The sequence below is a fragment of the Lontra canadensis genome, unplaced genomic scaffold (genome assembly GCF_010015895.1).
Source record: "Lontra canadensis isolate GAN:19392208 unplaced genomic scaffold, GSC_riverotter_1.0 scaffold39, whole genome shotgun sequence".
In the NCBI taxonomy this organism is placed as follows: domain Eukaryota; kingdom Metazoa; phylum Chordata; class Mammalia; order Carnivora; family Mustelidae; genus Lontra; species Lontra canadensis.
In genome coordinates this window covers 2281402-2304421 of record NW_022631033.1, presented here as the reverse complement: position 1 = coordinate 2304421, position 23020 = coordinate 2281402, and the positions used below count along the sequence as shown (strand labels likewise).

Here is a 23020-nt window from a genome sequence, read left to right as displayed (position 1 = left end):
ACAGGCAGAGGGAGAGGGAGAAGCAAGCTCCCGGCTGAGCTGGAAGCCCAGGACCTGGAATCATGACGTGACCCAAAGGCAGACACCTTACTGATGGAGCCACCCATGCACCCCCCTGTGAGCATCCTTAATGTAGAAAGACAAGTTGGAAGTGAGCACCAGTGCTGGGACAGAGACTTGGGGATGCGAGCATGACTTTGGGGAATGTGAGGAAGCAGGTCTGTCTCATGGACAGACATCTGAGCAGAGAACCAATGGAATAAGAGCCACGTGGACACCCAGGAAGGGGAAAGGGGATTCCAGGTGGAAGGAAGAGTGGGTATCAGGTTCAGAGCCAAGAGCTGGCTTCGTTTGTGCAAACGGCTGGCAGCATTGCTTGGTGGAAGGGGCAATCACGGCTGGAGTTGGAGAGGGACCTCTGTGTGCCAGCGACCTCCCTGGATGGGAGCATGGGTAGGGTTTTGCAAGCCCCAGAAAGGGTTGGAAAAGGGGCAAGTTTCAAAAGATAGCATCAAATCAAGAGTTAAATTTTCCATGTTAACATTGGAAGTTGAATAGGGAAATGAGTTGGAGGTGAGTCTGGGTTTCGGAAGAGACAGAATGACTGAATCCAGGGAAGATGGCCAGACCCCATAGGGCCATGGAGCTCTGACCCACACCCGCTGCAACAATCAGCCCGGAGGGGTCAAACCCAGTCTGTGACTATCAGCTTCCCTATGCTTCCGCCCTTGCTGACGACTCAGGACCACCCAGAGGACACCAGATGCATTCCCAATCCAATGCAGAGGACACCGCCGTCCAGCATCCCTGGCCAGCAGACGGCAGGAAGAACATGCTTCCCACATTCTCCGTTTCACCAGGAAGCGCCCCCATCCCCTGCCTGTCTTTGAGTCTCTGCTGAGCCAAAGTGATTCCCACACTGTAGCAGGTTCTGAAGAAATAGCCATGGTTTTTCTAGTCTGGGTGGTCTTTGTTTGTTTCTGTAGTTTTCCTGGAGGTTCCCTCGATGGCCTGTCCACACTTTACCTTATGCTTCACGTCTCAGGAGCTGTGGGATCTGGGCTGATGAGGTATTGGCGCTGAGTGTCAACTCTGCTCCTTTCCTTCTCAGTTTGGGGCCAGGGTGCTGTCATGGCTTCCTGTCACTTGGGGCCCTTGAATTGGAGCAGACGTGACGCATGGATGAGTTGGAGGAGAGACCTGGGCAAAGCCAGCACCTGGGGGCCTGAACACTAGCACTTCCAGGTGGGGGGTGCAGAAGATACCCAGCAGAGGGATGGATATGGAGAAACCAATGAGGGCAGAGGAGACTGGTGGATCTGGCCTGGTTCAGGCTGGTAGGTAAACCCCATGGAGCCAGAAGGAGGAGTTTGGCCCCCGCCCACATCCAACCGTGACCATTCAGACCGGACTTCTGCCCTGCAGGCCCTCCCACACCTGACTCTGTGCAGGGCCAAAGCATCACAGTGTACGTGGGGAAGGACTCTAATTCCCTGGGCCAGCCATGCTCAGAAGCATGGTCAGCATCCTCACGGACCCCTGAGCTCACCACAGGGGTTATCAAAGTGTCTTCCAAGAAGTTTCTGGAGTCTAAAGAGGATGCCACGTATGGAGGATTTCACGGAGAAGAGGGAGGATTCTCTTAATTACGATGTCGAGGGCTGTTACAGCCTGTGTTCATGTCGAGTGAGACGCTGCCATGGAGACAGAGAGAGGATACAGCACGCAGAGGAAAGGAGTCCAGAGGTGAGTCATGGTGGGGGAAAGGCAGGCTGCGAACGGACTTGATCTTAGAACTCCCATCAGCCATCATCGCATCGGTGAGAAGGAAGACGCCATCTGCTCTAGTTGGGATGACCCACCTGGTGAAACTTGCTACCAGATGGGAAGAGACCAGAAGAGAAGGAGGAAAAGAGGGCTCTGAGGTGCTGGGATGCGGAGTCCAGAGGGCCATGGCTCTGAATGAGGGTGCTGGCCCCACAGGCTGCATCATGGAGATCGCTTGGGCTCTGTGTCTCCCTTTGTCCATTTATCAAGTGTGTCTCATTATAGGGCTCGGCAGGCAAACACAGCATGTAGTCCAGTGCTCAGAACATATCTCAAGCTCAAAATGTGCGAGCCCACAGCAGCGTCAGTGATGCAGCCTATCCCAAGCCCTGGCTCGGAGGAAGAAGAATTGGGTTGGGATTGAGGAACAGAGACACGATTTGATGATCAACAGAGTCAAGGACTCACTTGTGCGGCATTCTGCAGGAGGCTAGCGGGTGTGTCAGAAAAAGCGAGGCCTGGGGCATCCATGCTGGTTGGCTCTGTGAATTTGGGGCTGGATTTCCTTTACTTTGTGTGCCTGAGTTTGCACTGAAGTAATCCGGGGGGATTGTTCCTTCATCAGTCAGGGATCGAACCATGGCCAACGTAGATACGCACCAGGACAGCGTAGTAGCCTATAACCGACTCCTCGTAAGTAAACACTCATGTAGCAGGAGGATATCTTCGTGTGAGCATTAACAGCTATGAGTTCCATTGCTGGAACTTGCAGCAAATCTCTGCTCACAGGCTCCAGCTGCCTGCTGGGGGGCCGGTGTGAGGGAGGGGTTTCCAAGGACACGGTGATGGGCAGAGCCCAGCGGCTTCCCTGGCGTGGTTACCTTGCCTGAGTCTCTCAGTCCTATGGCCTCAGGACAACAAACACATCCAACATGGGCTAGATACTCCATAATATTTTAGAATGAATGCGTAAATCCAGAGAAAAGTCTCAGACGCTGAGAAGGTCAGATTGCAGGAGAGTTAAAAATCGCTTGTTCCAAGGGCATGGTCCTTTATGTTGGGAATCTTAACTATAAAAAAAAGAGTTAGATAATGTCAGCTGAAATGTCTTTCACACAATGTAGATTTCCTTATATTTGAAGAGACCCTTCACATTTTACTTTTTTTAACCAAATTTCCTTATATCTCCTTCATCTTTTTTTCTATTCCCCTAAATGTGACTGGGTAAAAATCACTTGGGAGTGAGCCATTGTATTGTACCATTTCACTTAATTTTGTGTATGTCTTCAGATCCGCACATGGCCATACAGTCATATGAATTCAAGTAGGTCTTGCCACATTTCAGAGTGGTCCCTGTCACCCCACAAACCTTGTGAGTGAAACCACGCAGGGTAGGTTGGAGGGGAAATTTTGCTGTTGGCAAGCATACTATAAAAAAAAAAATTGCACCTGAATCCAGTGTTTAAAAAAAAATAAAGATATAGAAGAAAATTTCTAGTTACTATAGCAACAAGTGTAAATTTTTCTCACTATTTAGAGATCATACATATTAGAATTGAGCAAACCTATTATATTTCCATCTTTGTGTATCCAAATTAATAACTGTTTCGAGCTAAAAATTTTCTCCTTCCCTGCTTCTATCAAGTGGGAGAAAATGAAACTGGTTTAAAAAAATTAAAATTAAACAAGTCCTTAAATTATCAAAAAAAAAAAAGAAGAAGAAGAAGAAAGAAAAGCAAATGGAAAATAGCATTCAGGTATTGTTTTTCCTGGAAAACGTAGCTCATATTGTGCACCAACGTCCCTGCAGTCTTACCCCCCCACATACATCGTGGAAGACATCGACATTATGAGTCCTCTCCAGCCCAGGGCTCTCTCCAGCCAAATTCTCATTCCTCAGTTCCAAAGAAAGGGAAACCCATGGGACCCGGTTTCTGGGACCTACGGAAATGGGGTGCTGGATGCTGGTGCAGCAATCTAGACCCTGTGAACGTTCTAGAGAGGGAGTGTCCAGCAGCACAAGCAACTGAGGCTCAGAAATCCTCCTTTAAACTCCAGCTCATGTCCTTGGGGATCCCTCCCTCAACCTCAAGATTAGATTAACAGCATTTGAACTCAAAAGATTGTATGGTGGCTTTAATCAGGCTAACATACACACTGCCTCAGCATCAGGTGTGGGATGCAGGAAGGGTTCCCGAGATGTGACCAGCATGTCACTCCATTTCTGTAAAAGCCATCACGTTTCCCCAGGCCAAGTTAGTACCTTCATGCGAGGTCCTGTATTTCCATATTAATAAAATAAACACCTCTATGTGGCTCATTTCTTCACAAGTCGAGGCAATATTGTGAACGACCCCCTGAGGTTGAGAAAATGCTCGGTGATGACCAAATAGCAGAAGTGAAAGTTCCAGTTGTCCAGTTGGACTTTCGGGGAGGGCAGGAAGCGGAATCCGAAGTTGGAAGCCCGCAGGGGGTCCACGGCCAGAGGGCTGTAAACTTGGCTTGGAGGCTACTACTTGATGTGTTGCCTAAGAGCAGGTACAAGGACCCTTACCGACGTTCCACCCTCTGATAAACTGAGTCTGGAAAAACTCTCTGTAATGCCAATGGTACAATATGCCTACTGATTCTTACACCTGTTTTTAAATTTTCTTGTACCTACATTTACCCTTTCCAGTTGTTCATATTGAGAAGAAGAGTTTGAAGGAGGAGATGGTGAGACCATGCCGTAAAGGCGCTCCACGCACTCTTTACCTCCCACCGGCGGGCGTATTTCCCTGCCGCTTCAGATCATACACAGGAAGTTAGATGTCGTTTCACTGCAAGACACTGGCGTGAGCGCCCCTGTTCAATTCTGGTGCGTGGTCATCTGGAGTTCCAGGATGCACCGGGCAGTTACAATCCACACCAACTGAGATCTTTTCTTCACAGGTTTGCAAGATGCCCAGATTTTGAGCCCAAAGTACACTGGTTAGAAAACAGGACTCGAAGCAAAACACTGCCGTTCTTGTTAGAGACGGGCCGCCTCTGGGCTGTTGCTTGGCTTTATCAAGGATCTGACCATTACTTTTTAAACACATGAGATATTTTTATAAAAGACAGAACGAGAGTGTTGGAACTTCCATCGGAGCAGGACGGGATGGCAGGCTCTGTGACCGACAAGCGTTGCCACCAGAGCTGAACCGACGTGCATGAATCACCCCAATTACACTGCGCCCGATCCCGAAGTATATAAAGGCAGAGTGAGAATGAGCTCTCCATATTTTAGGAATATATGCTTTTTGGATATATTTTATTTCTATTATTTTTTCAAGATTTTATTTATTTATTTGACAGAGAGAGAGAGAGATCACAAGTAGGCAGAGAGGCAGGCAGGGGGTTGGGGAAGCAGGCTCCCCACTGAGCAGAGAGCCCGATGTGGGGCTCGATCCCAGGACCCTGAGATCATGACCTGAGCTGAAGGCAGAGGCTTTAACCCACTGAACCACCCAGGCGCCCCTAATTTTTTATATATTTTAAAAGGCATTTTCTTTTATCTGTAGTTTACTATAATTGGCCATTACCTTCCAGTGCTCAAGAACTGCATAGGGCAGTCAGCATTTATGGTCAGAGGAAACTGTAAGCTCTCAATGTCAGTTAAGATAATATCCCCAGAAAGTCAGTCTCTCAAGAATGTGAATTTTACTGAATAAGAAAAATGTTGCAGTTGTCTTCACTTAGGGAAAAAGTGAAGACTGTATAAAATATCAACGTCATCTCCGGTATACACATGATGTTTAAAAATAGGTCCCATTCTGGATCCAGACAAGAGGGAGACAGGTAAGACTCTGCTTAGAAGGGCCTCTACTCTGAGGGCCCGTATGGGAGTTAGAAACAACCTGTGTCATTAGCTGTGGACAGCTGCAGCACATCCCAAACCTCTCCGAGGATTTCATGTGATTGATCTTTGATCTGAGACTGCGATGGACACTTCTAACCTAAAAGGAGCATTTTTCATAAAATAAGAATGGATGGCATCAAATTAGATTATAACAAAAATACCCTCTTTATTAGGATTAATGAATAGAAACATATATACTTGTGATGACTTCATATGCACGCACTTCACAGTCACTCACTCTGATTTGCAAAAGGACAGAGCAGAAATGTACTTGAGGTGGGGGCTCTGCAGCTTTTCCCATCGGTGAGAAAGCTGAGCTGGGCCGAGGAGGAGGAGGGGGCAAGTGCTCCCTGCAGGCCTGTGACGGATGAAATCTAGTCCCAGCACTTGCTCCTTTTTGGTGCACATGAGAGGACGTGTGTCCTGGCAAGGCCTTGCACTAGCTAGAACACATCATGATTTTAGCACCTGCAGTGCAGAAAATCCTATCTTTTCATTTTCCATATAAAATGATACTGTCCAATGCATTAGGCTGAAAGTCTCTGGAATTCTAATCTCCCTAAGAACTCATTGAATTTTCCTTGTTTGTACTTATTTTGGTAGATTCAAGATGGCTGGAAATTCTTTGCTACATCTTCCCCCGAGGAAGAGAAGTCTAATTTTCCTTTCTTCAGATTGGGTCTGGCCTCAGTGCTTCTTCTTCCCCTTCTTTGATTATGGGAGACAGGAGATCCTGGGAGTCTCAAGGCTGGGTCCTAAGCAGTCCTACACCACCCCTGGCATCTGGGCGTGCTCGCTGAGTGAAGCGAGGCTCTGTGTACGTTCAGCTACCTGGGAGCCAGGAGAAAGTGCCAAGGACTCACATGCAGAGCCCAGGCACCGGATACATGAGTGAAAAAGTCAATTTTCTATGCAACTTTATGGAAGTACGACTGATTTACAAAAACCACACAAACTCACTGTATGCCATCCAATGAGACTGGGTTATGCAAAGACCCATGAAGCCGTCACAACAGTCAAGGGAACAGACACAACCGTTACCTCTGAAAGTCTCCTTGTGCCTCTTTGTTTCTTGGATCTGTTTTGTTTTGTGTTGTGTTGTAAGAATGCTTAACATGGGATCTACCTTCACAAGATTTTAGCGTACAGCATTGTGTTGTTATAGGCACTGTGCTGTAGAAGGTGATCCTGAACCTGTTCATCTCGCAAAACTGAACTTTATACCTATGGAACAACAACTCTTCATTCCGCCCATCCCCTGCCTGCAAGCACGGCGCTCCTCTCTGCGTCGACGAGTTGGACGTTTTAGATTCCACACGTAAGAGAGATCATGCAGCGTCCGTCCTTCTGTGCCTGGTTTACCTCAGCATAATCTGTGTTGTCACAAATGGCATGGCCTCCCCCTCTTTATAAGGCTGAATAAGACTCTGTTGTATGTCTGAGCCACATTGTCTTTCTCTGCACATCTGTCCATGGGCATTTGGGTTGTTTGCATAACTTAGCCATCGTGGTTAACGAATGCTCCAGTGAATACGGTGGACAGACACTTCTCTAAGATCCAGATTTCACTGGGGTACCCAGGGGGCTCAGTGGGTTAAGCATCTGTCTTTGGCTCAGGACATGACCCCAGGGTCCTGGGATTGAGTCCCGCATCGGGCTCCCTGCTTAGCGGGGAGTCTGCTTCTCCCTCTGTCTGCTGCTCCCCCTGCTTGTGCTCTCTCTTGCCCTGGAAATCTTACAACAACAGCAAAAAAGATCCAGATTCCATTTCCTGGGATATACAACCAGAAGTGGGACTGCTGGGTCAGATAGTAGTTCTACTTTTAACTTTTTGAGGAACCGCCATCCTGTTTGCATCATAACACCACCATTTTTAAAATTCCCAACAGCAGTGCACTAACTAAGCACCAGGAAAAGCAAATCAGAACCACAATGAAAACAAACAAACAAAAGAAAACCATAGAGACACCATTTTTTTAAGCATTCCAGACTCAACAGAGGCGAGCTGGAAGGCATCTGGCGAAGCACCACCTCCCGCTGTCCGGACCAGGGGCAGCGTTCATGCTGTGTCCTGCCTGCAACACTGACCCACAAGATTGGGATTGTCCTAAAAGAATTATGATTTCATGTCACTGTGTTTTAGGGTGTCTTCCAAAATAGATAAGCTGGACCCTGACCTTCACCTAGAGCCTTTCTTCAGTATCCCACAAGAGCAAAACCTGATGGAACTCCCTGTTTGCTGCAAGCCCCGTTTCTCAGCTGTGACTTTTTTCCTGTGTGTACACTTTACTAGCCCCTGGTGTTCTGCTGTGAGGTAGTCCTCTCAGTGCAGACCACTAAAATATTCAGCGGAAATTACTACTATTTAACAACAGGGAAAAGTCGCAATTTCTCTTCAGGCCACACTGCAAACTGTCAAAAGCCTGAGAAAAGAGAAAACAGCGCAATACCCAAAATGTATTTCCCATCAGTCAAGTAAAATGCATAAGTCTTCAGGCTGCCTGGTGATTTTCTCAATCATATTACTTTGTTTTTTAAGATCTTAATTCCCTTTGTCTTTTCTTGAATGCCTATATGCTACTTCCATGTAGGTAATCTCAACATATTAATTTTCTGTTTATGCTTGGTTACAAAATATTAATGCAGTAACAAAAACCGTGCCCTGAGCATAGGGAAAGAATGAAGCAGTCATGGCAAGCAGGTCTTCATGCTGTTTCTGGTAATCATAGGGGTTTGTTTCAGGTGGAACTCTTACGTGTGGTGACTATTGGAGAGGATATTTTGAAAGAAAATGAGAAAAAGGTTTAATTAGTAAGATTTGAAACCCTGACTTATGTTGTCAGCAGAAAGCTTGTCATTCGTTTATACGAATGGGGATACTTTCTACAATATCTTAAAAATGAGAACTTTAATATAAATGCTCACATCTTTCAGAGGGAGGGGTCAGTTTTACCACAAACTAAGTATACCACCAATTTAAAGAGCTTTAAATATTTTGGAACAGAATGTCAGTGAAATTTCTAACAGAAAAAAACAAACCTCATCACTTAGGTGTAGCAAGTTTGCCATCTACTGATCAGTGGGATAGCGTTTCCTTATTTTAACATAACAGGGAATTCTGAATGTGGGTGGATCTGTTTGCATCTAAAATAGCAGTATCAATATTTCAAAGCAAAACCATTTAATGAAAAGTTTTCAAAGCAAAACCACTGGAAGCAAAGCCTGGGGAGTAGACAGGGGGCGCGTGAGGCTGCACCAGCCTCCGGTCATTCCTGTCTGGTGGGGAGACGCAGACCCCAGTTCAAGGAAACAGGAGATAATCTTGTATCTCCAGAGAGGTAGAAGCAGGGGTGCTGTTTGGTTCTCCCAGTCTTCGGGGCACCTGGACGGGGACTGGCACCCTTTATCTCCACCATCACTGTCTCGCTAAACCTACCTGCGTCCTCAAAGCTTCATCCAGAGCCACTTGCTCTCAGGAGGTTGCCAGGGATGTTTTAGGTCGCTGTCTAGGATTACTGTTTGGGAAGAAGAGCAAACCAGGTGCCTAGAGGAAGTCTCACATCCAAAAAGAGAGGCGCAGACAAAATTCCCGGATGAGTCCATGCATAGCAGTACTAGCTGCAGTGGTGATGAGTCCAGTTGCGCTTGGCTGCAAAGGCTGAGAGCAGACCCTCGAGCTTGCCCTTGCCTCTGAGTACGTACTGATTTAAAGTCTAATGATTTAAAGTTTAATGATTTAAAGTCTAATTTCTTATTGTTTAATAAAACCAAAATTTGGTCCCTTATTCATTTAATAAACCTTCCCCAGACATCCTAACACCTGATCGTTGTCCCTGCGAGATATCCATAGGCAGACATCACTGTCTCAGTCCTGGTCATCCAAGTGGAGCAGGTGAAGATTCACATGACGGCCTGGGGTCAGGGGGGCCTCACGATGCCCTAGTCCAGCCAGAGCTTCTTTGTCTCCCACCCCCGCGGCAGCCCCGTGTGCAGCCCCGCACACAACAGACTGTTCACTCGCCCTCCCTGTGCTGTGGGCAGCTGGATTTACGGAACAACTTTAAAAAATTAGAGGCATGATGTCTGTCTCTCTGGAATTTGTCACAGTATAAGAGATTACTGTATTAGGACATTAATTCACAAGGAGAGCTGGTTTCCAAAAGTAAAAAGTGAAGCCACTTTGCACGCACGGGTCCTTCAGGTCCCTATTCTTGAGGGAAAAAGAAAGCATTTTATTTTACAATGAAGTTTCAAATTAGCAGGCACCCGTGTAAAAAACACATGTTAATTTTTCTTTGAGAGTGACTGGGTTTAATTTGCAGGTCTTACAATTATTCTAAAATCATTTTAATCCCATACAGAATTGTTTCTAAGAAAAGAACGGGTTCTTGAAAACAATTCCTTGGTTCTAAGTGTTAGAAGACTTCTCCGAAATTATGATTTGTATAAAGTGTCTGTTGGTATCTTTCTTTGGTTTGGTCCATATCCTCCCTCTCTTGTCCAGTAAACTGTTTTATTCAACATGTATTCATCATCCCAGAAGACGCCTGCTCTGGGGCAGTAGGATGAAAGAACGCCGAGAGAAAGCAATCAGTCATCCCACCCAAGAGTTTGGGGAGAATAAGCAAATAAGCCTACTCCGGTGGGGCAGGTAATGTCTTTCAGGGCTGGGACATTCCGTCAGTTCTGTGGTTGCCAACTTAGCCATGTCATATCTTGGCTATCAGACTTACTTTCACAAAGAGGAACGATTTTGATACATTTAAGTATGTGTTGCAGATTCTAGAATCAGAATGCCTCCTTCAGAAATCTGGTTCTGCCAAAAGCTAACTTTGTGACTTTAAGTAATGTATATACATGCTCTGCCCTCAATGTTCTCATCTGTAAAATGGGATGGCAGCTATGTCCACCCCATGTGGTTGGCAAAAGGCTTAGACAGTGAATGTGAGAAGTGCCGGGGGCAGTGTCTGATTCATAAACCATGGGACTTGCTGTTTTATTACTATCATTATTAATTTGGGGCTTGTCTCAATTATCTTCTCGCCTTTTGGAGCCTGAATTTCATAGGGTTGCAGTAACTTGATTATTCTAATTGATAGTTTCTTTTGGACTGGGTAAAATATAAAGCACTGGGCTGTATTTTCCATGTGATGCCTTAAGGGGATGATGTAGGTGGGTGACAATCAAGACAGAGTCGAGCCATCGGGCTGGGGTTCTTCCCATGCTGCCAGGAAGCCCTGCTTACTGAGTTCCCAAGAGGTGTGTGCTAGCACAGACGCACAACGTTGCGGGGCTTGTGTGACTTTTCCAACATCAACTTCTAAGCCATCAGCTTGTTTTTAAAGGAAAAAAAAATGTGGTTAATGGTGACTCAACACACTGGCACAGGTCAGAATATTGCACCAGGAAAAGAAGACACAGACTGGTCTGAGCTCTGCCAGAGAAGAGACGTGTGGTCACTGACATTCCAGCTACTCTTGCTGTTCCTTGGTTTCTTTCTACAAAAACACAAGGAACAATTGGATGGTGTGGATTTATTCCCAAATATAAAGCAATCAATAGGGGGCACCTGGGTGGCTCAGTTGGTTAAAGCCTCTGCCTTCAGCTCAGGTCATGATCTCAGGGTCCTGGGATCGAGCCCTGCATCGGGCTCTCTGCTCAGCATGGAGCCTGCTTCCTCCTCTCTCTCTGCCTGACTCTCTGTCTACTTTATATTTTTTTAATTTTTTAATTTCTTTCCAGTGTAACAGTATTCATTGTTTTTGCACCGCACCCAGTGCTCCATGCAATCCATGCACTCTCTAATACCCACCACCTGGTTCCCCCAAACCCCCACCCCCCGCCCCTTCAAAACCCTCGGATTGTTTTTCAGAGTCCATAGTCTCTCATGGTTCAACTCCCCTTCCAACTTCCCTCAACTCCCTTCTCCTCTCCATCTCCCCATGTCCTCCATGCTATTCCTTATGCTCCACAAATAAGTGAAACCATATGAGAATTGACTCTCTCTGCTTGACTTATTTCACTCAGCATAATCTCTTCCAGTCCTGTCCATGTTGCTACAAAAGTTGGGTATTCATCCTCTCTGATGGAGGTATAATACTCCACAGTGTATATGGACCACATCTTCCTTATCCATTCATCCGTTGAAGGGCATCTTGGTTCTTTCCACACTTTGGTGACTGTGGCCATTGCTGCTATGAACATTGGGGTACAGATGGCTCTTCTTTTCACTCCATCTGTATCTTTGGGGTAAATACCCAGTAGTGCAATGACAGAGTCATAGGGAAGCTCTATTTTTAAGTTCTTGAGGAATCTCCACACTGTTTTCCAAAGTAGCTGCACCAACTTGCATTCCCCCAACAGTGTAAGAGGGTTCCACTTTCTCCACATGCTCTCCAACACACGTTGTTTCCTGTCTTGCTAATTTTGGCCATTCTAACTGGTGTAAGGTGGTATCTCAATGTGGTTTTAATTTGAATCTCCCTGATGGCTAGTGATGATGAACATTTTTTCATGTGTCTGATAGCCATTTGTATGTCTTCATTGGAGAAGTGTCTGTTCATATCTTCTGCACATTTTTTTATAGGATTCTTTTGTGTGTGTTGAGTTTGAGGAGTTCTTTATAGATCCTGGATATCAAACTTTTGTCTGTACTGTCATTTGCAAATATCTTCTCCCATTCCGTGGGTTGCCTCTTTGTTTTCTTGACTGTTTCCTTTGCTGTGCAGAAGCTTTTGATCTTGATGAAGTCCCAAAAGTTCATTTTTGATTTTGTGTCCTTTGCCTTTGGAGACATATCTTGAAAGAAGTTGCTGTGGCTGATATCGAAGAGGTTACTGCCTATACTCTCCTCTAGGATTCTGATGATTCCGGTCTCACATGGAGGTCTTTTATCCATTTTGAGTTTATCTTTGTGTACAGTATAAGAGAATGGTCAAGTTTCATTCTTCTACATATAGCTGTCCAATTTTCCCAGCACCATTTACTGAAGAGACTATCTTTTTTCCACTGTATATTTTTTCTTGTTTTGTCGAAGATTACTTGACCATAGAGTTGAGGGTCCATATCTGGACTCTCTACTCTGTTCCACTGGTCTATGTGTCTGTTTTTATGCCAGTACCATGCTGTCTTGGTGATCACAGCTTTGTAGTAAAGCTTGAAATCAGGTAACGTGATGCCCTCAGTTTTATTTTTGTTTTTCAACATTTCCTTAGCGATTCAGGGTCTCTTCTGATTCCATACAAATTTTAGGATTATTTGCTCCAGCTCTTTGAAAAATACTGGTGGAATTTTGATCGGAATGGCATTAAAAGTATAGATTGCTCTAGGCAGTATAGACATTTTAACAATGTTTATTCTTCCAGTCTAAGAGCATGGGATGGTCTTCCATCTTTTTGTGTCTTCTTCAATTTCTTTCATGAGTGTTCTGTAGTTCCTTGAGTGCAGTTCCTTTACTTCTTTGATTAGGTTTATTCCCAGGTATCTTATGGTTCTTGCTATAGTAAATGGAATCGATTCTCTAATTTCCCTTTCTGTATTTTCATTGTTAGTGTATAAGAAAGCCACTGATTTCTGTACATTGACTTTGTATCCTGCCACGTTACTGAATTGCTGTATGAGTTCTAGTAGTTTGGGGATGGAATCTTTTGGGTTTTCCATATAAAGAATCATGTCATCTGCGAAGAGAGAGAGTTTGACTTCTTCATTGCCAATTTGGAGACATTTTATTTCTCTTTGTTGTCTGATTGCTGTTGCTAGGACTTCTAATACTATGTTGAACAAGAGTGGTGAGAGCGGGCATCCTTGTCGTGTTCCTGATCTCAACGGGAAGGCTGCAAGCTTTTTCCCATTGAGGATGATATTTGCTTGGGTCTTTCATAGATAGATTTGATGAAGTTCAGGAATGTTCCCTCTATCCCTATACTTTGAAGCGTTTTAATCAGGAACAGATGCTGGATTTTGTCAAATGCTTTTTCTGCAACAATTGAGAGGACCATGTGGTTCTTCTCTCTTCTCTAATTGATTTGTTCTATCACATTGATTGATTTGCGAATGTTGAACCATCCTTGTAGCCCAGGGATGAATCCCACCTGGTCATGGTGGATAATCTTTTTAATGGGCTGTTGGATCCTGTTTGCTAGGATCTTATTGAGAATCTTAGCATCCATATTCATCAGTGATATTGGTCTGAAATTCTCCTTTTTGGTAGGGTCTTTGCCTGGTTTGGGGATCAGGGTAATGCTGGCTTCATAGAAAGAGTCTGGAAGTTTTCCTTCTGCTTCAATTATTTGAAACAGCTTTAGGAGAATAGGTGTTATTTCTTCTTTGAAAATTTGGTAGAAGAAAAATCCACTTTAAAACATGGATCCTATGCACATTGTCTCTTTCCCTCTTTTTATCCATGTATGTATGCAGCCAAACCCCAGGTCCCTTCCTAGTCTGGGGTCCTGACCTCATATCCCCAATTTAGTAATTAATGAGCTGAACAATTAAATATTAGAAGCTTTTAGTCCTCACTGGAAAGATTTAACTCGTTTTAAAAAGTAGGCATTCTGTTCGATTTTGCTCTTTTCTTCAGAAGTTTGTTATTTCTTTAAACACACTGTGTTCTCCAATGTTCCCAGAGAAAAAAAGCATTAGCACACACCAAAAAGTGCATTTATTTCCCAGGTAAATGACCGGGCTTCATAAATCTCTCTCTGTGCAAACACATAGCCCTCGGGATAGAATCATGGAACCCACCACACGTCAGTGTTTGTCTGCGTTCTGGGTTATGGTGATCACCTTCAGAAGATCACTACTGTTAGCGCCTAGTCTTTTCTCATAATCCCACCATGGCTTTTATCTCGTGTGGAAATCACATTGTAAACTTCATCAGAAGTAACGAGTCATAGGGGGAGCTGGTTCACCATAAAAATAAGGTCTCCCTCCCTCCCTCCCTCCCTCCCTGTCATCAGCTCCATAGGTCAGAGCCATAAATGAAGGCTTTGATCCCCACAGATAAATGGTTCTGTTTACACACAAGGAGACACTGGAAGACCCAATACTGCTGGCTTCTCCCGGGAAGTTATAGTCTGATGTGATTTCCTCCCCGGGCACGGCATGTGGAGGAGAACAGCCCCGCTTGGTCTTCTGCCCAATGGACAGGAGTGTTCAAATGAACCCCAGGTGGAGAATGGTCCCTCGTGTTGCCCGACAGTCGTGCTCCATCCACACCAACTCAGAGTCCAAATATACCGCTCAGGTTTTCCGGAAAACGTCCCCATGTGGTTTGCGTCCCTGAAGACACAGGACAGCCCTGAGTACCTGAGCACCCCCCCACACACACAACCCCCCCCACCAGGTGGAGGTCCCCTTCCGTGGGAATCCCCTTGGCTTCCCTGCCCGCCATCTAGGTGATGTGATCACGAGAACGGTAGGGATGACGGTGAGGGTGATGAGGATGTCTGACCTGTGGGAGGTCTTGGTATATTCTGGATTTAAGCCCTGTTGGGGTTGTGTTTGCTGAAGTGTCTCCTGCACTGCCTTTATTTTTTTGTGCTTCTTGAATGCTGTCTTTCCATCAAGAGAAGTTACAAATTGTAATATTACCCACTCAGTCTTCTCCTTTAGGATCACACAGAATACTGACTAGTAATTGTCGCCTGATGTTGGTAGTTTCAGAATAAGACCATGGACTAAGGCTGCTTGAGAACAACTCTAGTCTGATTTCCCCTCAAAGCCCTAGCAGAGAGAAGAGAACTGAGATCTGGCAGGTGCCGGGCAGGGGCCAGAGTCACTGGTCAGAACCTGAGCCCAGAGGGTCAGCACGGTGCTCAGGCCTCGGCACAAGGGACAGGAAATTGGCCTTCGCTGTGCAGAATGCCCACCTGAAACCTGGCTCTGCATGTCCCATAATTGCACACTGGGTGCACCCCACCCTCCCCGGAGCCTCCCTTCCCAGAATAGGGAATACAGGGGGTGACGATGAGCAAAGTTGTTGATTTTCCCTCCCCGTCTTTCCCAGCACATGCTGCATCAACCCCACTATGCCCAGGGGGATGAGCCAGCCTTGTGCAATCACCAAGTGGAGGTAGGAAACAAATCATAAATATCAGAAAAGAACGTAAAGGAACATAATAGAGACTGAAATAAAATTAACAGATTATGGAAGGATAAGAATTACTCCCTTGAGGGAATATGCTACGACAGTAGCATTTTCATCATGTAAGAGGTGTGCCAGGGCCTGTCATTAGAGCAAGTCCGTGGCAGGTCCTGGAGGATGGGTGGCAACCCACCTGGGCAAGGCCCAGCCGAGATGCCTGCAGGCTGCTCCAGCGTGCAGACCCAGGGCGGGTTTGCTGGCTTGGAATCCCATGCTGCTTCTAATGTTAGAAATATAGACAGGAAATTGAAAATCCCCTATTTGACCTATTGCTTCCTAGGACCAGCTAGCCATTGGGTAGCTGCTAGCTGATTAGTCAAGGCAGACACAATGCACTCTGATGGTAATGCCTTCAGTTTTGTGATGCAGTACAAACCATAAACCAGAGTCCAAACCCTTGCTGAGAGCTCACCTCTGCCTGTCCACGGCTGCCTCTCCACCTGCTTTTTCTCTTGCCAAATTCAGTTTTCATCATATATGGTCTAAGGTATTCAACCTTTGTATTTTTGCTCAAACTTCCTCCTGGAGGAACTTGCCTTTTCTATCCACTCCCATTTAAGTGCATCCCTCCCTAATACCTCATTCAAAGTCTAGCCCCCGCTTTGCACTTAGTGGCCTTCCCTCCATCTCTTCAGCATTTAACCTGACAACCAGCTCAGCTTCAGTCCTGTAGACAGCTACGTAGCCCTTGGCTAAGGGTTGGAGTCTCTGGAAATACAGACAAAGCAAAGTTTGTGGCACATGCTCTTGAAAGAGGGAATCTTTTATGGCATCATCCCCTTGAAGGAGGAAAAAGAGAGAGAGCTGGTTGGAGAAAGCCATGGTCATCCCAACCAGAGCTCTGCAGAGAACAATGCTGTCAGGTGTGCCAGGCAGGGACCCAGCTCTGCAGCGAGGAGTCCAACCAGAAGCTCACCTTATTACCTCCTTCCTCCGATCGTTGCTGGTGCACCCTGCCTCAGGTCTGTTCTCCAGAGTCAGACAGCAAGATGAGGGGTGAGGGCACATGAGCATCTCTCATGGGAGAGGCAGGAAGGAGATTGGACAGAGGGAGAAGGTGAACCTAAGCCAGATGTAGGCCGGCATCTCAGTGGGCATCTGTGGAGATGATCCTACCACCACTTCACCCATCTGGACCAAGATGGAGGGGCCAGGATGCTCAGACCATGCGCAGTCCCATATGCTAGCTGCTCTGGAATAGCCAGACTTGGGACAAAACAAATCTTAAAGGTGAGCCCAACACTGAAGAGGCTGAGAGCTGGGTTCTTTCCACTGAACACAATCCTCCATCGGGGCTGCCAGTGTCACTTTGGGAAAGGGGATCTGGGAAGCCAATCTTCATGTACGAGGCATACTTGGATGGCGTTTCTCACATTTAAATGTGTCTTAGTTTAATTAAGTTCTTTGAGGAAAGCAAAAGACAAAAGACATCTGTCTTTCTGTCTCGAGACAACTTAATGCAGTGGACAGCATGTAACAAAGTCTAGGTGGTGTTGGTGTTTGCCGTGTGCATAGTATGTACTGGGAGGCTTTTATATCATGATCTCATTTAATCCTCATGCAATCCTAACTATAGATGGTATTATCCCCCCAATATCCCAGGTGAGGATCGGAATCCCCACAGTTTTGCATGGCAAGGTCCTATGTTTTAATAATGAAGCCATGGGGTTCTGGGGTGGTTTTGAGTTGGAGTGAGTCCAACTTCAAAGTTCTTAATTGCTACATTGCATGTGCCTCTTCCATATATAACTCTTGTTTTCATTGTATGAATGAGTGGAATATAGAAAAGATGAGGTTTTTATTCAAAATTGATGGTGATATAAGACTAAGGTGAATGTCCCGGAATTATAATCCTGTCACTATGGTCTAAGATTTTTCCACATCCCTATATGTATCTTCAAGTCTCTCCAAATTGAGCACATGTGGAAACATGTAGACAAGAGTTCAGATTGAACGTATGATAATGACCTAAAACATGACGTCTGGGACCTTGGGAGTGTGAAATATTGGAGTCAAATATAATGAGCCTTATGTTGAGAAGAAACATATCTTTTCTGTATTAAAGATCTTCTAATGAGTACCCAGTGACAAATAACTCAGACTGAAAGATACTTCACTTTGAATTACGCCAACCACCTCAAGTAAATAAGGAAAAAGTTGACATACCTCCCTATAAATCCAGCAAGAGCATATGCTTTCATTATATATGGTGAAAATATGTGAAAGGAAACAGCAGATATATTTCCATACGAGTCAGTCACTCAGACAAAATATTTACCCAGCTTCTGCAGAGAAATTACTTAGCCAAGACAAAGTTGCTCACTTTCAGAAGCAGAAAGGACTTGTGAAAGTTGAGGCTTAATTATTGAAACCACTGAAGCAATTACAAGTGAGATACGCTTTTATTTTTTAAGTAAGGCTGTATTACTTTGTTAGATTTTATTTAAAGTGCTTTTATAGAATTTTTTCTTACTAAAAAATTGAACATTCAAAAGTAGAGTTAATATATTGAATTCCATATGCCCATTATTTAGATTAAATAGTTATCAACATATGCCAAATTTTATTTCATTTGCAACTCTAGCCATTTTTGCCTCCCCCTCTCCCATAGATTACTCCCTGGAGTGAATTTCAAACATTACATAATTTCATCTACATGAAATTCACTAGGCATGTCTAAAATATAAAAATCATATTAAAGACAAACACAGAAATATAATTATATTTAAATATAACTATATCTCCTTATTATCATTAAATATCCAATTGATTTTCCAATATCTCTATTGCATCATAATTTTCTAAGGGTGGACTTACTTCTGTCTAGGGCAAAATCAGATACATGCTTCATAACCATTGATATTTCCCTTTTAACGTAGGGGTCAGTTACTTTCTTGGCACTTTATTTTCAGAAAATATCTTTTAGTCTAGACTTATAGATTGGATTCCATTGGTGCTATTGAGTCTACTTCTCCATCCTCATTTCCTCTAAAATGTTAGCTAAATCTGGGAGCCTGATGAATTCCATTATTTTGGCATGAATACTTCATAGGTGGTGGGACCTCAGAGTTCTCATGCTATCTGGTTGTCCTATTTTGAGTTTTATCCGTCATTTATATTACCTAGATCCCTTATAGTGTTATAAAATATAAAATAGTAATATTCCAATTTATAATTTCTTTTAAAAATTTTCTCAGCTGAAATTTATCTGGAGAAACTCCTTCCCATCTTTAGCAGGTTAAACCCTGCCCCCCGCCAAAATGTGAGCCCATGTCTTGACCCCTGGAAACTGTGAATGTCACCTTATTGGGGAAAAAAGGTCTTGAAAATGAGATTGGGTTAAAGATCTTGAGATGACACCATCTTGGATTATCTGAGTGAAACTTACATCCAATGACAAGTGACTTTGTAAGACGAACACAGAGGAAACTCAGAGTGAGAAATGGGGAAGGGCCATGGGAACACTGAGGCAGAGACTGAGTCATGTGGCCATTAGCTGAGGGCTGCCTGTAGCCACCAGAGGCTCGAAGAGGCAAGGAAGGATCTTCTGCCTGTGTCTTCAGAGATAACACACCCAGCCAACAGACACCTTGGTTTTGAACTTCTTCACTTTGAACTATGAGACAATACATTTGTGTCATTTTAAGAAATCTAGTTTGGTGACCCATTGTTACAGCAGCCCTGGGATACTAATCCCATCATTTGGTTAAACTGAGCCTCCCTATGTATCAGGAAATTATGATAAATATTTGGTGTTTTTCTATGTAATATTTAAGAAATAATAGATATGATAAAATAGGGCACGTGGGTGGCTAAGTCAGTTAAGCATCTGCCTTCATCTCAGGTCATGATTCCAGGGTCCTGGGATTGAGTCTCACATCGGGCTTCCTGCTCCACAAGGAGTCTGCTTCACCCTCCGCCTTTGCCCCTCTCTCTCTCTCTCTCTCTCTCTCTTTCTCATGAATAAACAAATAAATCTTTAAAAGGAATAAAAAAGGAATAATAAATAAGATTCCTACTGTCATCCAGAGGAAATAAATCGTGGTCTTCTTCCCTTTCTTTTTTTGGGAGAATGAACATAAGCCTATGATTTAAACATATTTAATGTGTGTCAGTATTTTGATGTTATGATCAATCCTTATTGGTTCTCCAATGCTCCCTTCTGTAATAACTGTGAGTCCCAGATAGTGTCTTCCTGAATCTTTTTGATAAGTCTGTGCTTTCTTTGATAGCTTCCTTCCCTCCTGATAAGATGTTCTAGACTCATCTTATGCATTTCCTCCCCCAAATGTGGAATCAGCTTTCTCCCCCAATATGTCTGAATATGTCTGGGTATTTAATGAATTATAAAATAACGTGGCATATCTTTTTGGGAGTCTGGTAATAGTTTCACTAATGTCAACGTAGTGAGACTAAAACAATCTTGTTAATTTTAAATGAAGTCATTTTTAACCAACTAATGCGCCCAAAATCTATGCATAGCCCCTCTTTATCCTCACCCTATTCTTGAATTCACCTCGTCCTTACCATGGGATAAGATGAAGTGCTCAGCTGATTCCACGTGCAAATTTGTGATAAAGATGAGAGTTGAGCATCATAGTAGATGGCAGTAGAGGGAGTGTAAGGACAATTGTGTTGACAAATCAGCACCATAAACAAAAGATAGGAGAACACTGTCAGTCTTTGAAGCCAGACAAACTGAAATAAGACTGTATTAGAATGAAAGTAGTGGGAACGACAGGAGGCTATAAAAGAACAAAGGAAGCTGTGACTGTAACAACATGCGAATCATCGGACGTGCTCTGTCATAGACCCCATGGCCACACCAACACACGCCCATCTCTAAAGTGAACTAACCATGAGTCATGATTTTTTTTTTATTATTAACTAAATTACAGAGTTCCCCAAATTCTTCTTTTTCCATTAATGTCCTTTTCTACCCAGAACCATCTGGGATACCATGTTACATATTACATCCGGTCTTCATGCCTTCTTGATGTTCTCCAGAAGGAGGTTCTTGGTTCCTCCTCGTGTATCATGCCCTTGAGAGTTTTAAGGAGTACTGACTGGTTGGGTGTTTTGTAGAATCCCTCAATTTTGGGTTTGTCTGATTTTTTTTTCATGATTAGACTGAAATTACAGGTTGTTTTTTTATTTTTTGAAAGAATCCCATAGACGTGAAACGCCCTTGTCGTCCTGTCACATCTGGATGCGGGAGAGTCACATGGTAGCTCCTCTGACATTGACCTTTGCCGTTGGCCACATAGCGTCTGCCCGCTGCTCACTTATGACTGCTCCTGACAGGCTGCCCACCCTTGCAGACAGAGGCAGTATCCACACATCTTATTTCGAATTATTCAGTGAGGCAGATTTTACCTTTTCCTTTCCATGTATTGATATATTTTAATCATGTGAATTCATGTCTATTTAGTTTCTATCTTGGTCTTTAATAGGATATGATGTTACTGTTACTGTGCAAATGTCTCCATCCTTTGTCACCAGGAGGTCTCTCGGGTTGGCTCCTGGGTCCCTTTGACACATGTTCTCCATCCTTCTGTTTCTGGAGCACTCATGTCTGTTCTGATCCTGCAAGATGCTCCGTGTTTATCTTTCATTTTCCCCACACTAGTGCCTTTCCCCCAAGAGGCCTGGCTCCCTCTCTGGCATCAGGGACCAGGATCCAGGTCATGGTCCTTCTTCCAGACCTGTCTTGCCTTAGGTCAGTCTATGTAACCAAAGCGGCATGCATTCCATCTCATGCATACACACATACCCACACTTATAGCGACGTACGTAATTTGTTTTTGTTTTTTTAAAGATTTTATTTATCTGATAGCGAGAGAGGGAGCACAAGCAGGGGGAGTGTGAGAGGGAGAAGCAGGTTTTCCACTGAGCAGGGAGCCCAACGTGGGGCTCGATCCCAAGATCCTGAGATCATGACCTGAGCCAAAGGCAGACCCTTAATGACCAAACCACCCAGGCCCCTACGTATGTAATTTGTGACACATAACATATATTCTCATGTATATATTCCCTGTGTACACACACACACACACACACACACACACACACCTGTAATTGTTTCTGCCTCCATCCAGCCCCCTGTGTGTGTCTGCTGAGCAGGACTTCAGACCAATGACTCTGACTCTGCTCTGGGACCTCAGGGTTGAGCTCTGCCTCCTTGCCACCTCTCTGTGACCTCCCTCTCTGGCAGTGGTGACAAACATGGCTCCATCCTCCACGTTTTTGCTAAATCCCAGGAAATCAATAAAGAGGTAATAACTTTTAAAAAATGTGTGTGTGCTGATTACATTATATTTTATTTAATGATTATTAGTTTATTTCTATTTTATAGGAATCTTCTTGAATCAATCTGGATAATTATACTTTTCTAGAATACTGACTACCTTATGTATATTCTCACATTTATTTACAACCTGATATATTATATATCTATGTAAACAGAAATTGCAAAGGCAGTCGTCTATAAAATGTAATTATTTGGATTCAGTAACATATCTAATACCTAAATAAACTTATAATTCAATCGCATATAAAGGGGGTTAAAGCCTCAAACACCCACATTCGCCTGTCACTGCCTGGAGTTTTATATTACCAAGGGCAAAATTACCATAGAATTAGCAGCTAAAACAATGCCCGCTTATTAGCTCAAAGCCTTCTAGCTCAGAAGCCTCAGGAGACTTCTGCGTGGAGAGTGCCGCCAGCCCAGCTCAAGGTATGAGCCTGGCTGGGCCCTCACCTGGAAGCTGTGGTGAAGGATGCCTGTCCTTGCTCCTTCAGAATGAAGGAGAAACCAGTTCTTCTGCTTGTGGGTCTGAGGTCGCCATTCCTTGCTGGCTGCCAGCTGGGTCTCTCTGGGCTCCCAGGGGCAGCCCACCTTCCTTGTCACAGGCTCCCTCCATCATCAAACCAAAGGGCAAACTGAGTGTCCCACACACCTCAAGTCTTTCTCCCTTCACCTTCCTCCATCAGCTTGAGGAAATGCCCTGTTTATAAAGGGTTTCCCTGAATAGGTCGGGACCACCTGAGTAATCTCCATTCATTAGGGCCAACTGATTCAGGCCTCTGATTATGTCTGCAAAATCCCTTCACACATGTTAGGATGAAGTCTGACTGATAACCAGAGGGCAGTATTCCTTGAAAAATGCAGAGTGACAGAAAACAAGAAGGACAGAGACAGAGTATTTTTATGGTGTTTTGTGAGGTTT

The 23020-nt window shown here is 44.4% G+C and overlaps 1 pseudogene; it reads left to right on the top strand.

Moving 5' to 3' along the window:
• The first annotated feature begins 2406 nt into the window (after positions 1–2406).
• Positions 2407–23020, top strand: part of LOC116874930 — a 36251-nt pseudogene continuing 15637 nt past the window's right edge.